The sequence below is a fragment of the Macrotis lagotis genome, chromosome X (genome assembly GCF_037893015.1).
Source record: "Macrotis lagotis isolate mMagLag1 chromosome X, bilby.v1.9.chrom.fasta, whole genome shotgun sequence".
NCBI lineage: Eukaryota > Metazoa > Chordata > Mammalia > Peramelemorphia > Peramelidae > Macrotis > Macrotis lagotis.
This window is the reverse complement of record NC_133666.1, coordinates 419,100,343-419,122,200: the sequence shown is the minus strand read 5'-3', so window position 1 is coordinate 419,122,200 and position 21,858 is coordinate 419,100,343. Positions and strand designations below refer to the sequence as shown.

The 21,858-nt window shown below is 34.7% G+C and overlaps 1 protein-coding gene across 3 annotated transcripts in view; it reads right to left on the bottom strand.

The window, feature by feature from the left end:
• Nucleotides 1-21,858, bottom strand: part of LOC141501663 (carbonic anhydrase-related protein) — a 170,296-nt gene that overhangs the window by 6,870 nt on the left and 141,568 nt on the right. For 2 of the 3 annotated variants that reach the window (XR_012472287.1, XR_012472288.1), the window contains exon 9: nucleotides 9,806-19,720. The gene's annotated coding sequence lies outside the window, so the exon portion shown is untranslated. Of the gene's footprint in view, nucleotides 1-1,903; nucleotides 19,721-21,858 lie in introns of those variants that run through there. The other variant, XM_074205857.1, reaches the window with a different exon arrangement.

Sequence of the window (21,858 nt, the reverse complement as noted above, 5' to 3'; positions counted from 1 at the left end):
ATTGAGGAGAAGAATGCTTTAAAAAGCAGAATTGGCCAGGAAAACAAATCCTTCATATCTAGAATGGAGCTGAAGGAAGATGCTGACACAATACTTCAAAACCAAAAGAATGAAAAATTAGAAAATGTGAAACATCTCATTGAAAAAACAACTGATATGGAAAACAGATTCAGGAAAGTTAATTTAAAAATTATTGGAATACCTGAAAGTCATGATCAGGAAAAGAGCCTTGACATCATTTTTAAAGAATTCCTATAGGAAAATTGTCCAGATATCCTAGAAGCAGAGGGCAAAATAGAAATTGAGAGAATCCACTGATCTTCCCCGGAAAAAGATCCAAAAAAAAAAAAAACAACCCCCCAGGAATATTATAGCCAAGTTCCAGAACTCCCAAGTCAAAGAGAAAATATTACAAGCAGCCAGAAGGACACAATTCAAATATTGTGGAGCTGCAGTCAGGATCACACAGGACTTAGCAGCACCTACATTAAAGGCTCGTAGGGCTTGGAATATAATATTCCAGAAGACAAAAGAGCTTGGAATGCAACCGAGAATCAACTACCCAGCAAAAATGAACATTCTCTTCCAGGGAAAAAGATGGACTTTGAATGAACCAGTGGAATTTCAAATATTCCTCTTAAAATAGCCAGAGCTGAACAGAAAGTTTGATCTTCAAATACAGGACTCAGATGAAGCATAGAGAGTGGAGGAGAAGGGTAAAATATGAGGGACTTAATGGTGATGAACTACATGTATTCCTGCATAGAAAAATGATACTGATAATACTCACAAGAAACTTCTCATTTAATAGAGCAGGAAGAAGGAGCTTTTATAGATGAAGCACAGGGGAAAGAACTGAATTTGAAGATATAATATATTGTAAAAATGGAGTCAATTGTTAAAAGGGAAATGTAATGGAAGCAAGAGAAAGGAGGTGGAATAGGCCAAGATATTTCATATAATAAGATTTTTTTATTTCAATGAGCTATTGCAATGATATGAAAGGGGGAAGGTGAGGGGGAATGAAGGAACCTTCACTCTCATCAGAGGTGGCTTGGAGAGGAAACAACATATATACTCAATGGGATATAGACATCTAGCATAAGAAGGAGAGAAAGGGGACAGGGGAAGGGGGGATGTGAGTGATGGAGTAGAGGATGTACGGTGGGGGAATGGTCATATATAACACATTTTCTTCTTTACTTCTTGCAAGGGGCTGGGATTGGATGGCCTGTCCAGAACCACAGGGCTGGGTGGTTTCTGGGCCTTAAGGGGTGGTATGTGAGCTCATGGCCTCTTGACCCCAGGGCCTGTTATCAGTTGCTGTGCCACTCAGCTACTCTACAGCACATTTAAGAAGAGGGACAGAGTGAAAGGAGAGAGAAAAATATTGTGTATGGTAGTGGGGAAGTAAGAATGGAGGGAGTTGTGATCAGCAATAGCAACAGTGGAAAAATATGGAAGTAGTTTTTATGATGGACTTTATCCTAAAGAAAGTGATCCACCCATGTCAGAGCTGGTGGTGTTGGAACACAGACTGAAGCACATTTATCATCATCATCATCATCATCATCATCATCATCATCATTATTATTATTATTATTATTATTATTATTATTATTATTATTATTATTATTGGGTTGTGAGGCAGATGGGGTTGGGTGGCTTGCCCAGGGGCACACAGCTGGGTGATTGTTAGGTGTCTGAGGCCAGATTTGGAGCTGGGTGCTCCTGACTCCGGGGCCAGTGCTCTGTCCACTGTGCTACCTGGCTGCCCCTTTTATTATTTTTTTATTTTAATTTTTTTCCTCTTTCCTTTACTTTATTGCTCATGAGGGTCTGTATTTTGGGGGGAGGGGTATTATGTTTACTCTTAAAGAAGAATATTTTAGTAATGTATAAAAAACATCATTTGTACAAAAATCAAATAAATATAATTAAAATTTTTTTAAAGTATATCTTAAGAGCTACATGATGCCACTAGAGGTAGAAAAAACAGAGTTTCCTACAGGATGTTATTTTAACTGATACATCATTCTAGCCTCCTCTCATTGTCATTGGATGAGAAAAGACTAAAGTATCACTAAGGGTTTTCTATATCATGAAAAAGCAATATGAACTTTCAGCACTGAGTCACTGTGTAATCAGAGGCAACCACTAACTTTGTCAACTCCAAAAGTATAAGAATTAAAACACTATGAATCCAAAGTCCATAGGAATGTGTAGGGGAACTCTGGAAATCTATGCCATAGAAAGGTCTCATAGCCTACATCTATCTCCTTTTAATTAAGGTAGGAGACCAATGAAGGAATTTTCTTGATCAATTTAATGAACTTGTAGAAAGATGAACCTTTTGGGGAGATTCTGATAGTATCTTATAAAGCTAAAGATATACAGTTTTAGGTCTTCAAAGAGAATGGTTCTTGGTAATTAGGAATAAATTGTTTATCCATTTTTTTTCTTACTAGAAATGTATGTACTGGAAAGGAGGGATCAAGTAAAGTTAATAAGTTATGTTAATAAATAAGTTAATATTTTTAAGCACCTATTATGGTCCAGGCCCTTCACAAAAAAGAGAGAGAAAATAGAATAAATGGGAATAGGATGGGGGTACAAAAAAGGCAAAAACAGTCCCTGACCTCAAGAAGCAGGAAATTAAATATGTTGTATAAAAAGAATAATAAAATTTTAAAATAATGATAATAGTTATTATTCCTATAGCAAAGTATATATGACAAAGAAATTGGCACAGATTAACTCATTCCATCATTACAACCCTAGACAGGGTCTGAAAATTTTGCCCTCTGTTTAATGAAGGCTTTGTGCTTTCCTGAATTGAGTCATGACTTACCACAAAAATATATGCCATATAAAATGGATTTCTTTGACTGTGAAATGTTTATATTTCTACAAAGCAACTTTAAAGTATTCTTTGTATTTCTTGATAGCCGCTCTCTTGCTTACAGTCTACCTTACCTATCTCCTGGGATATAGGCTTTGTCAGTGTAAGTTTTGTCTGTGTAAGTTTTATCATTTATTTTACAGATAAGGAAATTGAGGCAGAGAGGTTAATTGACACACTCAAGTTAACATAACTAGTAATTGTGGAGCTGGACTTGAACTCAGATCTTTCTGACTTCCTATTAATTCTTTTCCCTCTATAAAAATCTAAGGATTTTTTCCTTTTCTTTTATATTTTTATTTATTTATACATTACTAAAATAGTTTTGTTGTAAGAGTACACATAATCCCCCCCACAAAAATAAAAAATCTCACAAGAAATAAAGTGAAAGAGAAAAAAAATGTTTTTCAGTATGTGTATCAGCTCTGTTTCTGGGATGGATCACATTCTTTATCATGAGTCCATCAGAGAGGTTATTTCCATATTTTTTCCACAGGTACTATTGTTGATTGTAATTCCCTCCATCCATTCCTTCCTACTCCCATTTATTCTATTTTCTCCTCTCTCCTTTCACTTTGTCCCCCTTCAAAAGTGTGCTATGGGGCAGTCAAGTGGGACAGAACATTGGCCCTGGGGCCAGAAGGCCCTGAGCCCACATCTCACCACAGACACCCAGCAACCACCCAGCCATATGGTCCCAGATCAGCTACCCAAACCCACCCCACCTTGCAAAAAAAAACCCAAAAATGTGTTACATCTGACTACCTTCTCCCATGATCTTCCCTCTCCTCTATCAACCATACCCCCTTTCTCCCATCCCTTTCCTCTCCTTTTTCCTCTAGGGTAAAAGATTTCTATACCCTATTAAGTATACATGTTGTTTCCTCTCTGAACCAGTTCCAATGAGAATGAAGGCTCACTCATTCTCTCTTACTTTCCCTTCCACTCTATTGCAAAAGCTTTTTCTTTACTTTTTTTCTGTGACATATCTTAGCCCATTCTACCTCTCTTTTTCCTTTCTCTCAGTACATTCCCTTTTCACCTAGGCTCCATCTTTATATTATACCTTTATATTCAGCTCCCTCCTGTGTCTTGTAAATATGCTCCTTCTAACTATTCTATGTAATGAGAAGGTTCATATAAGTATTATCAGTATCTTCTTCCCATACAGAAATGCATACACATAGCTCAACATCATTAAATCCTTCATAATTTGCCTTTCTTGTCCAACTTCTACATGCTTCACCTGAGTCCTGTATTTGAAGATCAAGCTTTCTGTTCAGCTCTGGCCATTTCAACAGAGGTGTTTGAAATTCACCTTTTTCATTGAAAGTCCATCTTTCCCCTGGAAGAGGATGCTCAGTTTTGCTGGATAGTTAATTCTCAGTTGCATTCCAAGCTCTTTTGTCTTCCAGAATATCATATTCCCAGCCCTAAGACCCCTTAATAGCTTTTGAATGTTATTGAGACACCCTTGCAAGGACTTCAGTTCCTTCAAAGTCTTATGAGATCTCTTACTACTTTTCTGGCCTGTATTCTGGTGTGTGGATGACCACAAGCACTCCCCTCTGCCCTGGAGCTGTGAGGAAGGTCCCTGTTCTATGGCAATGGGGGACCCCAGACTGCAACCAGGGTCTGAATATAGACATGTCCCAGAGATAGAGAAGTGACCTCGACAGCCTCCCCCTATCCCCTTACCATCCATGGACTCAGCACTCTGGAAGCAGCTGTTGGGCAGCTCCCTACTGGGCTGCTCCTGCTTGGTGGCTCTGTGGACTTGGTTCTGTTTCCTGGATCTGGGCTGCACCAAGGGGAATGATGGCCTAGGTTCTGTTCTCATTCTGGCAGAGGTTTCCCTGCTGATCTTCCAAGTTGTGCTGGGTTTTCCCTGGGTTGGGAGGTCTGAAAACAGCTTTTGTTGCCATGAGCTGGCACCCCCAGGGACCCAGGTGCCCCCCGGGCTGTTTCTGGAAGGCTAGAACCTTTCATTCTGCAGGGTGATCCTGGCTCACCACCATCCCCTTCAAACCCATGGAACAGAGCTTTCCTATGATCATCCAGGTTACCTTGAGCTAGAGAATTACCTTGCTGGTTCTGTCTCTCAAAAATTTAGTTAAATAATTTTAAGGGTTTTGGAATATTTTGGAAGAGAGCTCCTGGGAAGCCTTGTTCTTACACCACCATCTTTAGGAGTGCAGTCTTGTTCACGTCACCAACCTTAGATCTAATTTTGATACTACTTAATATTGACCTGGCCTCAGTGGTTCCAATGAGCCTCATTCCATTTTCTGTGGCAAACTGACTAATCATGAATAAAGATTTATGTTTCCCTTTTGTGATGGGTCCCAAGAGCAGGCCAACTGAAAAAATTAGACACTGATAGTTGTTGACCAGTGTTTATGGCTTAAACCAAACCAAGAGTGTTTACATTCTTCCCTATCCCTATGACCTTGAGCCCCAGAGCATCTAAGAGGAGTAACTAGAGCCCTGAACTTGGAGAAAGACCCCAAGTTCATATTTTGCCTCCACCATTTACAAGCAACATTACCCTGGGCAAGTCTTTTGGACATTCTGAACCTGCTTTTACTTACCTGTAAATTGCAGTGATTTCCTCTTAAGTTTTTTGCCCCAGATTTCTGTAAATCTATGACGCTATATTCTTTATAACAAAACTGCTCCTAATATAAGCTAAGGTGATATCCTAATTAGCTGGGACAAGCTAAATTTATTCAATGTACTGATTCAAACAATAAACCTTACAAATTTTTACATGTTTAAAGCCCTTTTAAAAGACCTTTCTTCTTTCATAACAATCACTTATTTTACAAAATTTGACATGGGGTTCATGAGATTTTTCCAGTTTAACTAATTCTTTGCTTTGAACCCACACTTTTATCAAATTGGATGTCAGACACTCTATTTTTCCAAGTCCAATCTAGATTATAGCCAGTATAATTTAAACCAAATGAGTTCCAATATCATATAAGTGTATTCACATCTTTCTCTTAGTCTTTCATGACATATATGCAATATTGCTGCAGTGTACCATCTCCATTTGGGAATTTTTTAATTCTAGAACACTTTTTCTTTATATATCAACATATTTACCAGAATTCATTTTCCTTTCATGGGAATAATACAGACCTACTTAAAGGAGAAATTCCCTGAACATTTTTGAATGAATGTTTTACAGAATGAAAACATTCATATTTTCGGAATGGTAAGTAAAATAATATCCCTTTTCAATTTCTAGTACTCTTGTCATGCTTATGACCAGCTTTTTTATTTTTGTAATAGCTAATGATTTTTTATAAAAATGATCTTTTACTCCTCTAGCTTTAAGAAACCTATTCTAAATTACAGAGCAATTATTAACAATGCTTCTAGTCAGTCACTCAGCCACTAAACATTTATTAAGGACCTACTAGATTCCAGAGTCTGGATTGAAACCCCCAGTTCAAGAAAGTCAGTATCACTGGATCACAAAAATGGTAAGGAGGGAAATTGGGGGAACAGAAGAAGGAAAGATGAGATAAGATTTAAGAAGACTAAAGAGTGGGTAGAATTTTGGATACCAAAGAGGTACATAATTGACCTTGGTGTCAATAAGGAGCCATAAGAATTTAATAAGTGGAGGGAGAGAAAGAGGATGAGGTAACTCCCTTTATTAGTGGAGACAAGCTTCTGGTCAGATACCCATAGTCTTGGAGACCTGTACATTAGAAAGATGACTTTGACAGCTGTATGGATGATGGAGTGGAATGGGGAGAGACTTATGATGGAGACCAATCAGAAGGCAATGGCAATATTCCAGGAATGAAGAGATGAAAATTTGAACTAGGAACATAGGCAAGAAATACTACAAAGATGAAAGCAAAAGGACCTTGTAACAGATTGGATATGGGGAGGGTGGGGGGAAATGAGAGAGAATTAGAAATCAGGGAAGAAACCTAGACTTTCAGCCTGGGTAACTGAGAGACTGGTTAATAACTTTTGAGAGAGAGAAATTTCAGCTGAATAATGATTCTGGTAGTCATAACTGCCAGTTCCTTATGAAAGGTCATAATATATTTCCTGAGGATTAATTAAACTGTTTTAAAGCATTAGTTTGTCAGTTCTTAGTGCTATTTTTGATAGCCCTAATTTTTGATACTGTTTTACCCTAGGCTTGAATTCCCTGAAATATTTGAATTGTCTACATCAAGAACCACTTTGATGTCTCTTAACAGGTATTGAAATGTGGTCTTTAAAAAGTTAAAAATTTGTTGAGAGAATATCCATTCTGAATAATCATAGAATTAAAAACACAACAAAAAGGAGCAATGAATTACGTATACCTTGAAATCCAGTATTGACAGAAAAAAAAAATTAAATTTTAGAGAATTGGTTATAATCAGACATTCTGCGTCACTTGTGCCAACACATACATAACTAAATATTGCCTAAAAAGTTAGCCATATTAAAAATTTTGCTTGTTCAAGTAATTTGTACACTACTGCATACAAACTCCCAAGCTTCTGACAGCTTGTTCAAAAACATCCAAAACTGCCTCATGCCTTAAGTCCCTGTTTCTTACTGACCTTAACCTTCTCAATCTCTTAACTATTTATCTCTCCACCCTTATTTGTCACTAATATCTCACAACATTAATCCTCAAACTTTTTGTCCTGATGAATTCTTTTCATTCTTAAAAATTATTGAGGGACAAAGAGTTTTGCTTTTGTGGGTTATATCTACCAATACTTATAGCATTAGAAATTAAAATGGAAATTTGTAAAAAACATTATTGACTGATTTTAAAATATCAAAAATAAACTTACTATATGTTAGTATAAATGTTTTCAGAAAAATAGTTTCAAGACAAAAAGTCTATATAATATCTTGCTTAAGAGAAGATAACTGAATTCTCCTACCTGCTGCTGTATTCAATCTCTTGTGACTTTTTGTTTGTGTTAAGTACAAGAAAAAAAATCTTTCCTTAGAAAGATTTGTAGTTGGAAAAGGGAACAATAATTTAAAAATCAAGTTTCATCTTAACATATTATTAAATTTTAGGGATCCTTGAACTATACTTTGAGAGTGATTGCTCATACCTATCTGGTCCATTCACATCCCCCAAAATTCCAAGGCTAATGTTAATGTTACTCCCTCCACTTGAAATTCCCTTCACTTACCTTTGCTGATCAAAATTTCACCCATCCTTCAAAACCCAGATTTTTGCCTATATCAAGCCATTTTATCCATCTCCTACAGAAGTAAGGTTTCCTTTCTCTTAAGTTATTGTCCACCCCATCAATATGACACTTATATATTGTCATGTTCTCTTGTCTTCCTTAATAGTTTCAAAAGTTTTAAGGCAAAAACGATGTCTAATACATTTTTATATCTCCTACAATACCTATCATGGTGCCTTGTACATAGGAAGAGCTAATTCATTATTTGTTAAATGAATGAATTTTTGTTGTTTTCATGCAGATGTGATTTCATCATCATATAGGAAAATGTCAATGAGGTAACTCCCTTTTATTAGTGGAGACAAGCTTCTGGTCAGAAACTCATAGTCTTGGAAAATTATATAAGACATTAAGAGGGTTAGTGACTTGCCCAGTGTCAGTATATAATATCAGTATATATCAGGAATAGATATTGAATCTAAGTCTCCCTGACTCCAATACGCAGTCTCTAAATCACTATGTCATACTTCCCCTCAAACAACTTACCAATGGTAAAATATAGCCCTAGAGATTCACCTCCACCAAGAATCAGAACTGAAAAAGAGATTATAGAGGCAACAGTGATATTTAGGTCATAGCAGCTAAGGTAACAGCAACTAGATGGAGCAGCGGATACAGTGCTGGGTCTGGAGTCAGAAAGGCTCATCATCAAGAGTTCAAATCTGACCTCTGATACTTAATAACTTTATGAGTCTGGGCAAGTCACTTAACCCTTTTTGTCTCAGTTTACTCTTCAGTAAAATGAACTGGAGAAGGAAATGACAAAGTACTCCAGTATCTTTGCCAAGAAAACTCAAAATGGAGTCACAAAGAGGCAAACATGACTGAAAATTACTGAATAATAACAAAAAGTAAAGGAAGAGCTACCAAGGTGAATCTCTGAACTCACAATTCTTCCCTCAGCATCACTCCTTCCTACCATCTAACACTTTTCCTATTAAGGAAAACAATGACATATTCACAGCCAAGAGAGAAAAAACATAAAATTTCCTCATAGTACTGAATCATGGTATTAATAATATATGACTGGGACATGGTATATAATTAATAAATGCTTTTTATTGATTGAGTAGCTGACCATAAAAAGCATACTGTAAGAATTGAGTGATTGTCAACTTTCCTCATACTATTGAACCAACAGACCCTCTCAAGGCAGAATTTGATGACAGTCTTATTGTAACTGTGAATTTGACTATCAGTCCAAGAGGTACTTTTTAAAAAATATTTAACAATTCTGAATACTTTGTCTGGAGGCAGTTAATCAACTCAATGAGTAGAACACTGATCTTAGATTTAGAAATACCTGATATCAAATCTGGCCTCAATCTCTTACTAGCTGTGTGAACTGGGCAAATCACATAATCTCTATTTGTCTTAATCCACTGGAGAAGGAAATGATAAACCATTCTAGTATTTTTATCAAGAAAATCCCATGGACACTATAGTCCAAGGGGCCTTGAAGAATTGGACACAACTGAACAATAACAACTTTTTATATAGGCCTCTGTTTCTAGAGTCACTTTACAAGGGAATTATCATACTGTTCTTAGAATTTACTTTCATCTTATAAATGATTAGTTTCACAGCATTGAAATAGGGAAGGGAATATTTACCAAAAATTTCTGAGTTTTGAGTGTATATTGAAAGAAATATAATAAAGGTATCAAACCTTCAATATGGCTTCATCTGTTGATAGTAGTACCTCAGGAAGTTGATACAGAGAGAATGTAAATTGTGATAAAGAAAACTAGATATTAATTTTAATAAGAATTATAAAAATTAATACAAAAGACATGTAAAAATAAGGGAGAGGTCAGGATAAGGTGGGGCTAATCAGGGAACATTAGGGACTTTTGGCTAGGATTCAAAGTATTATGGTTAACACCCACCCAAATACTGAATCCCTTCTCATATACCAACATCCTTTCCAAGAAGGAAGGGGCTCATAATGTAAGTTCATGAAGATTTTAAATCCCTAGTGATTTACTAGTCTACTCTTGAATTATCTCTGTACTAAATTTGCTCTTCAGAAAGAGGCACACCCATTTCCTAATTATGCAACCCAATACCAGTAGACTTTGACTATGATTGAAAGAGCCCTATTTATATTCAGTTTACAGCACAACCACAAAACCAACTTTAATGTACCATATCAGATTCTGTGGCCTGCTACAGCTATCCCCAAAACCTATTCACAGGAGTGCAGATCTAATGTATTTCATCTGTTTTAGATTCCTCCCTTGGATGTATCCATGAGATGTATTTTGGACAGCTCTGTTAGGGTTATATATTTATTTAGCAGCTTTAGGGAATCTATGAGTTTACTTCTGTGAAAGATTAAATGGTTTTTGTCTCTACCACACACCAAGATGAAGGAAATGAATTCAAACACTGAGTTCTGCTGCATTCACTGCTGTGACATTATAAAACTGTCTCATTGGTAAATGTAAGATGGACAATTTAGAAGTCTGCTTTCATCACTCATCTGGTCATAAGGGATGCCTCATTAGTGTGGGGGATGAACAGATTTCAAATATGATCCAAATGCTTTCGTTAAATGGATTCAATGTAAGGAAATATTGTCTTGAGTGAATTTGGGAATGACTGAATAGAATCCTTCAAATTTTAATAATTCAATTTATCTTTCAGTATTGTTTTCCTCACCCAGGGATGGGGGAAGACTTAGCAAAGTCTTTCTTCCTAATATTTTAAAGATGAAAAAGCTGAAAATTTTCAAGTAGATGTGCAAAACTTAGATTCACCTAAGAGAATTTACCTATATGATTCCATTGCCCTTTTCCACTTGCACATCAGTCCTTATATTCTCCTTTTATTCCTTACATGAATTTTTTATAGCTGCTTTCATGTCTGCCCTTCTACTAGAATCAGTCTTTCCATTTTGTACCTCTTTCTGTTTAAAGCTTGCTCAGCATCCACTGGCTAGTGGGACAGTTCAGCTAACAACTATACTATTGGACCAGGTTTCATTCCATTTGTCAAAGAGTTTTGTGAGCTCTTAAGAGCAAGAATTTTGTTTTCCAAAAAGATCTCATTTCCCCTCATTTTTAAGCAAAATATATTTAGAATATCGATTTTCTTCATCTATATTTCACTGTACTTTGGAGTCATTAGAGAACCTTGGACGGACAATAAATACTGAACTTTAATAACAGACATTTGCAGTATGCAAAATATGATAGATTCATGATCTCATTTGATTCTCACAATGATATGTGAGATAAGCTATAGATGAGGAAACAGGTTCAAAAAGATGAAGTGAGCTAATGTCACTCAATTGGTATGAGTCTTATGGAGCATTTCAACTCAGATTTTCTTGTCTCAAAATACACTGCTCGCATTGCTCTGCTACATCCACAAATTTAATAGAAAAATTCTGCAGCATCCCCCAAAAATTCAACAAAAATTCCAAATTAGGGGGTCACCTAATAGCTGGGAGGAAGCTTGGGCCAACTAAAGCCATTTTCAGTGTCCTACAGAATGAAAAACTACTTACTGCCTGTCATATAATCATTTAAGTGAAGATGGTCACCCAAGCATATATTTGTGCCCATTTCCTACTCAGAAATTGAATAGCTCTCCTAGCCAAATGACTTATGTAGCATACCATTTAACAATGCAATTACCATAGAGACAGAGAGGGCCACCCTCTATTTATTTTGACTTACCTCATAAGGTGGTTGTAAGGATTGTAGATGTTGTTACAATTATATTTTAAGAGTCTTGTGCTACTGGGAAGAAAAACACTATGAGAAATTGAAATTATGATGAAACCAAAAAAATTGCCTTCTCAGGTCAAAAGAGGACATGATATTTTCTCCTTGGCTGCCTATGATGAAAAAGGAAAAATCCAAGAATCAACTTATGAAAACTTACCTATTTCCCAAAGGGTTTAACCAGTCAAAAGAAGTTTCTTTTAGTGCAAAATATGTCTGTCTTCTAAACCATCACATATTTAGTGGCTGAAGAAATAAATGATTTTCGATAGGAGTAGACAACATGAGTCAAAGGTAGAATATCAATTCTTAGAAATTCAGAAGTAGAATCAAACTCCAAGGATGAGTGATGAAATAGTTGTTGGTAATATTGGAAAAGTTATTTAAATGAAGAAAAAACTCTACTATTCTCTTACAGATAACCTCAAATTATTAACTATTAGAGTAATGCAAATTAAAACATCTCCGATCATCTACATCACACTGATCGGATTGGCAAAGATGATAAGAAAGAAAAATTTTAATTTCGCAGGGCTATGTGAAAACAGAAATATTAATGCACTATAGGAAGTTGTGATTTGATCCAGTCATTTCAGAAAGTTTTTTTGAAACAATACCCTAAATTTTATTAAACTGTGCATAGAGTTTGATCTAATAATAGTAGTACCAGACAGATACCAAAAGAGATTCATGAAAAGAAGAAAATATCCATATATGCAAATGTATTTACAGCAAATTTTTGTTGTGGCAAAGAAATGAAAATTAAGGAAACACACTTGTTATATACATTTCCCCCACCACCACCATTGAAGAGAGGAAATATGGCATTGGCAGTTATAGGAGAATAGATTTTTAATTGAAAAAATAAAACATAATTTTAACAAAGAAATAACCAGTAGCATAGCAAGAATGCTAAGATCAATTTCTGAGAATCTCAGAGTAAAATATTAAGAAACTTGTTTTTATCATTTAGAAACTAAAAACAAATCCATAAAAATGCTTTGCAAAGGTAATGTTTCATTCAAGGATACATAATGATAATAGTCCTGATCCATTGCAAGCGACATATCATGGTTTTTTTGGAGACAGTTACTTATCCTGTTCCTTTCTACCACCACCCCTTCACACCTATACTCCTCTTCCTAAAGCTGAACATCACTTAGAGCACTTTCTTCCATTTACTGAAGATGAATTCCTCTGCAACATTGGAATTATTAATTTAACTCCATGAGGTAAGCTAGTTACTTTCTTAGAGAAGGGAATTGATCTTTCTCCTTCCAGATTTAAAAAGTAATCTTTCTTTTCTAAGAAAAACAACAAAAAAAGTATTACATCTGGCCTCAAGGACTTGATACTAGCTGGGTGACCTTGGGCAAGTCATTTAAACCTAAATTGTCTCGCAAATAGGGTCATCTCTACTCATTATAATTACTATCCTTCCATTGGACTTAGATGATTCCAAAGGAGAAAATGAGGCTGATGACTTAAGCACAGTACTCCCTCATTCAAATCCAATTCCTGTTGATGGCATGATGTTCCTGATGCCATGGTCTCCTTGAAAAAATCATCAACATCATATTTTATAATATTGTTATTATGATTCATCTCATACTTCTAAATATTTTTAATATGGTTCAGAGAGAAAAGTCTTGGGACAAGCTGCTATACTGTTATTATTTTTTCACATTTAATGTTCTAAAAATTATGATGATGGTGACATTGTACAATGGACAGAGAACCTGTCCTGGAATCAGGAGGACCTGAGTTCAAGCTTGGTTTCAATACTTGACACCTGCTAGTTATGTGACCTTGGGCAAGTCATTTATCCCTGGTCACCTTGCATCCAGGGTCATCTCCAGTCATCCTGATTCATATATGGCCACAGGATCCAGATGGTCCTGGAGAAGAAAGTGAGTTTGGTGACTTAGCACAGCAGCGCCTCATTCAAATCCAATTCATTTGCTTGTCCTGGCATTACATTCCTGATGTCATAGTGTTCTTCCAGAACAAAGGACAAACATCATAATAATCATCATCATCATCATCTATGGATTATTGAGTAGGTGGATAAAATAACTACCTTTAACAATTTAATAAAAGTATTCAGATGAATATTCATCTTCTATAGATTCATTGAAAAATATCTGCAGAAGAATTCCAGAGGAAGCAAACGCAACAAACTCTGTCGCATGAATTTTCTCACCCTAGAACTTCAATCTTCCCCAGGGATGTTTTCATTTTGAAAGGTCATTCCATTCTTGTGGCATCTTCCTATAATTAATGAGCTTCACTTCTATTTTAAGTAAGTTGCTTAGGTAAAGTGATGTTCACTACTTCATCCCTTTCCAAACCCTATTTCTAATTATCTAGACTTGTATCTCTATCATATCTCCACATAAATACTTCTTCCTTTCCCTGCCCTTTTCAACTTTATTTATATGTTGTCTTCTCCCCTTTAGACTATAAGCTCCTTGAAATTAGAACTTGTCTTTCTTTTTGCTTATATTTGTATTTCCAGTGCTTAGCTCGTAAATTTGCTTAACTCTTACTAAATGTTTCTTGACTTGATGTAATTATCATGCTCAACATTTTTTTTAAATTTCCTCAAATAGATCTCTATTGTTCTAAAACAGTTTGGATAATTGCTACTCTGTGATATGGTTATTGTCCATTAAAAGTATTGTTCTTGAATATTTAATATTCATCAATATCAAGGCCAGATGACTGTGGGCAAGTTTTGTGTGATGATACTCTAATGTGTTAGATTGTTGTCTGAACTCTCAATGCTATAGTAAGACCTGCATTTGTTGTATAGGGATGTCATCCTTAGTTTGTTAAATATAACGAGTTCCTGATGCTTCCTTCTGACTATCTGTATCAAATTTTGTTTCCCTAGACATTTGATAAATGCTAAATTTTTTGAAACTTACATCTATGTGGAGCACAGTTTACCATATCTTTGAATAATTTGCATTACTCATTAAGTAAGGCATCTTTAAAACAACCTTGCTGATAATAATGATGTGATACTATTATTATAATCACCCCATTTTTTATACACAAATTAATATGATTCTCTCATTTGTTTAGTTTTTGTCTTTGTATTCTGCTTGAGTTCATGGAAATGCCCATAAAATATCACATTGATTTTGATTGTGACATCAAGTGAAATTTATTAGTGAACTGGCTCCTAATCTAAAAAGTAACATAAGAAAATTTCCATTAAATGTACAATGTTTTCTGAGATGCATAGAATTATTGAAATAGCATTAGAGGTGATCTAGTCCAATACTCTTAAAAATAATCTGGAGTTCAGAGAGATTAAGTATAAGCTCATATTAAGTACAAGCTCATACTATCAATAAATTTTTAAGGTGAAGAAAATAATGTCCAAATGCATTCATTTCAGGTGCTATACATTTTTATAAATGAATATATTTTCTATAATAGATGAGGAAGAAGGAAAGGGACATTGTGCAAGCCAATATGGCTGATGATTCATTTCAGAAACATTTTCTTGCTTACAAAGTATCTTAAAGGAAAATTATTAGACATGACTACATTTTCAAGGAGTCACATTTGGTACCAGTTTCCTGACATTATAAGACTGGAAGTCTCCTGCATTTTATAAAATTTTATGTGACTATGAGAAAAGCTCTTCTTTTTAATGTATTGATTTTGTTCTGCATGTTAAAAAAATCCCATTGGACCAGATTCTAATGTAATTCCACCAAAAAATTCCCATTGAGGCCAAAGGGATTCCAGTCTAACTCTGAAGCAATTAAAGCTTATCAAAGGAATTATCCTATAGAGTTATTCTGGGAATGAACCAGGCCCAATGGAACTAATGCAGACAGATCAAGACCTTCATAGTATCTCTAGGAATTTTATCCTTGAGTATTGTGCAATAGCTAAAGCTCTACAGGGTTCCAGTGGGGGACCTGTGTGTTGAAAGAACTCAGCTTGAAGAAATTCATCCCATAGAAACATAATCACCTCACTTCCAAAGGAACAATCACATATAAATTAAGAGAGTTAAAGCAGATTTTTAAAAATCCTTACAATGTAAGTTTAGGCCTAGATCAGGAGAGCTCCAATTTAAAGAGTAATTTATTTTTTCTTAAAAAGCTTGGCCCTCAAACAATGTTTGAGGGGTCACATCTGATAACCTTACTACCTTCCTCAGTGTAGTCAATTCTAATTGCATGAACAAAATAACACAGGAAACTACTATGAACAGGAAGAGAACATGGGAAAAGGAAATAACGCTCTCTATGGGTGTATTTTTATGGGTGACTTTGCATCACTTTCCCCTGTCACACCTCATATTTTTCACAATATGGTATAATTCAAGAGATGTATTTTATTTATATGCTTATATAGAATAAATAGCATTTACATTCCATCATAAGGTTAATATTTGCCTTCCTAATATTACAATTGCCCATAAAGAAGTGTAAGATGGGGAGAAGAGAGAGAAATACACATTTTTATAGATACATATGGCAATTTGTGGGAGTAAGAAATATTTACAATATAAACAATAATAGTTTGAGTACAAGCTCTAGCTAATAACTCAGTAATTTTATTCATTTCCAAAATACATTATAAGGCTCTTTAATCATGCATGATCTGAGAAGCGTATAGTTCACAGAATATCATTTTTATGACTTGTTCAATAAAGTCAAATTATTTTTGTACTGTTAGAGCAAAATGAATGTGCCATGAAATAAAAGATAAGGTTCTCAGGAATAACTTAGAAGCCATCTGCTCACTGAGTAATAAATCAGTCCATATTAATCATTAGCTAAATCATCACTACCTTTTTCCTAGAAGAGAACTATAATTACAGATATTATAAAGAAAACTACTGTTAAAATAAATACTGTCTCCTATATGTTTTCATTTTATGAAATACTTATTTTATCAATTCAGAGTACAAGCCTAGGACCTAATAAGCAGACCAAAAAAATCACATCTGATATTTAATTTCAATTTTTTTAGGGTTTTTTTTTCCCAAGGCAAATAGGGTTAAGTGGCTTGCCCAAGGCCACACAGCTAGGTAATTACTAAGTGTCTGAGACCGGATTTGAACCCAGGTACTCCTGACTCCAGGGCCGGTGCTTTATCTACTGCACCACTTGGCTGCCCCTTTAATTTCAATTTTTAAAAAATCTCACTAATACAGGAAAAACTCAAGATCAGATGTTTCACCGTTAAATGTAGTAATACCTTAATTAACAAATGAATTTGGGAAAGCTCTATTATAATGAATGTTAGACACATTTTTAAGATAAAAATCTTTATCAATCACGCAAAGTCTAAACTGTCTTTATTGTATATATACTGACAAAAATACCTCAGTGCATGCAAAGCAATTGTCATATCCATTTGAAAATAAATATGGCATATCTTAGGTAAAATTATAAACTTTTCAATATTGGTTTCTCTTTTAGAATGTCTCCCGCAAATATTTTACCCTGAACTGGCCCCTTCCATAACGTCAGGCATCTAATGCTTACTTTACCCTCACATTGCATGAAAACCAAAAAGGATTTTATATTTAAATTTTTTTGGCTGACTTACACTAAAAGTGAAACTTTATACTAGAAAATAACTTTGACAGGATATTTGCTTTCTTTATTAGTTTCTGGCATTATCAAGAAAGAAGGGAGAAAATGGCAGAGGAAAGAGAGCATACCTGAACTCCTACTAGGTTTATTTGACTGTCATGAAAGTAAATCTTTATTAAATCTTTTAAGAAGTGTAAATCTTTTGAAGTGGAAGCAAATGAAATGTGTGTGAAGGATTGTTAAAAGGTATAATCTAAAACCTGCTCTCCCTACCCCTGCAAATTCATCTTAGTTGAATGTAAACTCTTTTGAAAGCAACTTTCATTTTACCTTTGTATCCTTAGAGCATAGCACAATCTTTTGCACAGTAAAGATGATTAACAAGGTTTGCTGAGTTAAATTAGTTTATTTTCTTTTATCATTATCTTTTTCCAGAAAATGAAAGTTGTTTGGCTCCTTGATCCTAGTTTGCTGGCGAGCTCCCTCTCTCCAGACCTTTTTTCCTATATCCCTTCTCCTGATTGGTGACAGCTGAATCACCTTACTTTCCAAACACACACACACACACACACACACACACAGACACAAAGACAGAGTCACTCCCCTAACTCAACCCAATCCTCTGCTGTAAGGTTTTCAGATACATATTTTATTACTTCTGGAATACTTACCATCATCTCAATTTTCTTGTTTGGATCATAATCTACCTCATATTATATCTTAGAATGTTTTAAAAACTAAAAACTAAATCTGTGATTTTATTGGTAGAGAATACTCAGGAGTACTGAGAAAGGCTTTCTGCTGAAGGTGCGAATTTAGCAGAGACCAACTCAACCAGGAGATAGAGGCAAGTGTCATTGGAAAATAGAGTTCATAAAGGTGAGAAATGTATAATAATATTGGAAAGATAGGAATGGGTCAGATTTTGAAGTGTCAATGATTTGTGCAAGGTCACAAAGTGAATATGTATCAGAAAAATGAATTGAACTGGTTTTCCTTACTTAAAGTAAACTATTTGATACACCAAGATGACCATCAAAAAGCATTTTTACAACTCTATTAGAATTTCTATTTTAAATTTTGATATTTAGAACAAAGATGAATTTTTGGAATGTATTCCACTTATTAATCCATATCACTCAAAGCATAAACTAAAAGAAAGTCCAGTGTCATTTTGTACCATAACTTCACCTCAAATGATGCTATTATGATCTTGTTTTGTTATACTAATTTTAACTGATGTTTAATACAATTGTAAATTTATTGTTGTGCCTTTCTATTTGAGGGCTTTAGTACAGTATTACAAACTGAAATGTGAGTATGCTTATTTTAAAAGTGAAACACACTGAAAGAACTTTAAAGTCCTAGAAAGAGCTATAATAATATCATAAGTTCCTATGTTAAATTTCTTCTTTAATTCATTGAATACATTTCTAAATAGTATGCCTAGTATCTATAAAATACTCCTAGAATTTGAGTATCCTTTTTTTAAAATCATTCTCTTTCACATCCTTTTGGGCCTGTGTCTTCTGTCCAATTTATCTGATCATCCCTAGAAAATTATATAGCTTCTAGTATATCAAGTAGATTTGGTCTTCTTAAAACATGAGAAATATACACATTTGTATATTTTGTTGGACTGATAATTACCAAAATATTTTCCATATTCCAGATGTAAAAAGCTAAGATTCCATGTATTCACACTCTATGTGAAATACATTTAGATATACTTTTGGTATAAAAATGGAGGAAAAAAACTAGGTATTATCTTTTTTTATACTATGCTTTTATGCAACATTTTGGAGTTTTATGCTCTTCTTTGTGGAAACATTTATTATCATGATTACACTGTTCACTAAGTGGGTAGAATTTTTAGTCGCAGTCAGGAAATGAAGAATTGCTAATATTTGGGTCAATTTTGCCCAACCATCTAAAAAATGTAGATACATGCTACACATTCACATTAACAACAAACCAGAAAAACTAGTATCATTCATGTTGCACACAACTATAAAACACTGTGATGCAAAAAATAGAAATACTTAGAGAACATTAGCAGTAGTGACTTGAGAGAATAAGAATAACTTGGTTCTTTTCAACATATAGCCTTTTCTAGAATTTCACTGAACTGTGTGAACAGGGCAACTGTCACAGCTGTCTATCAAGGAGGATTTAGATGAAAGCAGACAATGCAGGCTTTGTAAATAAACTGAAGCAGCGCCTCCACAGTTTCCATTTCTCATCTGAGGGCACTGTGGGATCATTGTCTCCACTTCCCTGCAAAAAGAATAGGACAATTATATTACAGAAATTTCTCCACAGTAAGATTGAAAGTCTGTTTATGTCCAAACAGTAAGACAGTAAAAATGAAAAGCAGAAGTTTCATGACAGCAAATGAAACAAATTTCAAAAAAATACTTGATGCATAGACCTTAATACTGGTTTAATTTCCCTACACAATCCAACAGAAATGTATTTACATGTAAGATGATTTATTGGAATTTTTATGTCTGTCAACCATGGCTCAGATCTGCATCTCTGGACTCATATGGACCTTATTTAATACAAAAGACTCTTCAATAATATCTCAGGAAGGGTTCAATCCCCACCAAGGGCAAAGTCCCTGAAAGTATTTGAACTTAACTTTTTTCGACTTCAATTCCTCTAAAAGCATTAGATTAATAATAAGCATTTAAATATAAAGTAGATTTATTATAGGGTATGCAAAAAAGAAACACTCATCCAAACCCACAAATTATAATCCTTCTTTCCAAGTACCACTTTTTCCTTCCCCCCATTCTATCTAAGGTGTTCAGTCATATTTCTCAAAAAACTCACAGTTTTGACAGATACAGGCCCAGTAGCAAGGATAACCACAAAGAATTTGATTAAGAGCAATGTACATACCCCAACACTCAGATGCTTCCTTCAGGAATCTGCTCTTTCCTTTACTTTCACGTCTGCTACTATTAGATCAGCTCCTAGCTAACATCTCCATCTCTCAGGATAGTTTCATAGTAATCACATAGGTCCAAAGTCAACCTGGGATCTTCTTGGACTTCATTTTCCACCCTCTGGCTCTGCTGTTGCCAGCTCTCATCTCTACTGGCCATGTAAGCAGGAAGATGCTTCTCCTTCCTCTTTTACATGCTCCAATTCTTTTCCTAAAACTCTCAGCATTATACAAAACAGCTACCCAAATCTTTTGGTCTTGGTCCTGCCTCCAACATTATGAAAACTATCTTACAAAAATCTTTTCATATATTGATCTATACTATGTTTACATATCTGACATGTTTAAAAATATTATATCATAGAATCTCTAAATAAGGAGGAATTTCAATAACATCTATTTCCATCCAGATTTGAATAGAATTCTCCATGCAACATCACTAACAAATGATCATTTAGTCTCTACTTGAAGTCTTGCAATGATGTGTAATTTACTGCCTCCCAAGCCAGTTAATTCTACTTCCTAACAGTTCTCACCATTATTCTTTGTTCTTTATATAAAGCTAAAAATCTACCTCTATAGTTTTCCCCTATTTTTCTAATTCTTTGTCCAAGAAAAAAAAATTTCTCTTTTACAGATAGTGTTTCAAATACTCAAAGATATAGAGAGAGATGCAATATTTCTAGTTCCATTCCAGCAAACATTTTTATGTGGAAAATTGTGCTAAGCTCTAGTAATTTAAAAAAAAGAAAAAAAGATAGTTCCTGTCCTTAAGAAGCTTAAAGTCTAGAAGATATGTAGAAAAGAAAAAGGTAGGGGATACCAGGGGTTTCCACAAGAGCGTATCTTGTTTCATGGAGTTGAAACTAGGCAGAAATGCTGATGCAAAATGGAGTAAGCTTAAAAACTAGTTTCTGCCTTCTTCTGGCTATTCAATCAGCAGGGAGAAGAAGCTGAGGGTGGTGATACATCAATCAAGGCTTGAGTGATGAGATTAGAAATAATGAACATATCCTGGGAAGCTTTAAGGGGAAGGCATTTTCTCATTGGATTTAAAATCAGGTATATATAAAGTGGAATTCATTCAAATGATCATCCTATGGAAAACATTCAAAGTCCCTTACCATCCTGTTCATTCTTACCCAGTTTTTCTATAAATAAACTTTCTTAAATAGTATACCCCAAATTAAAAAATGATATTGCAGGTGGTTTCAGCAGATCAGAATATCAAGTCTTTCAACTCTATAATTATAGATAGTACATTTCTCCAACCACCTTGAAAAGTTATGGTGTTTTTGGCTGATACATCAATACTACTGACCAAAAAAACCTCAGTTCCTTTGTTACATTTCCTTCATCTTGCACTTGAATAAATGTGTGTATGTGGTTGTGTGGGTAATTTTGTATCTTTGTCTATGTATTTAAACCTAAGACTTCACGTTTGTTATTTCATTTAACACTT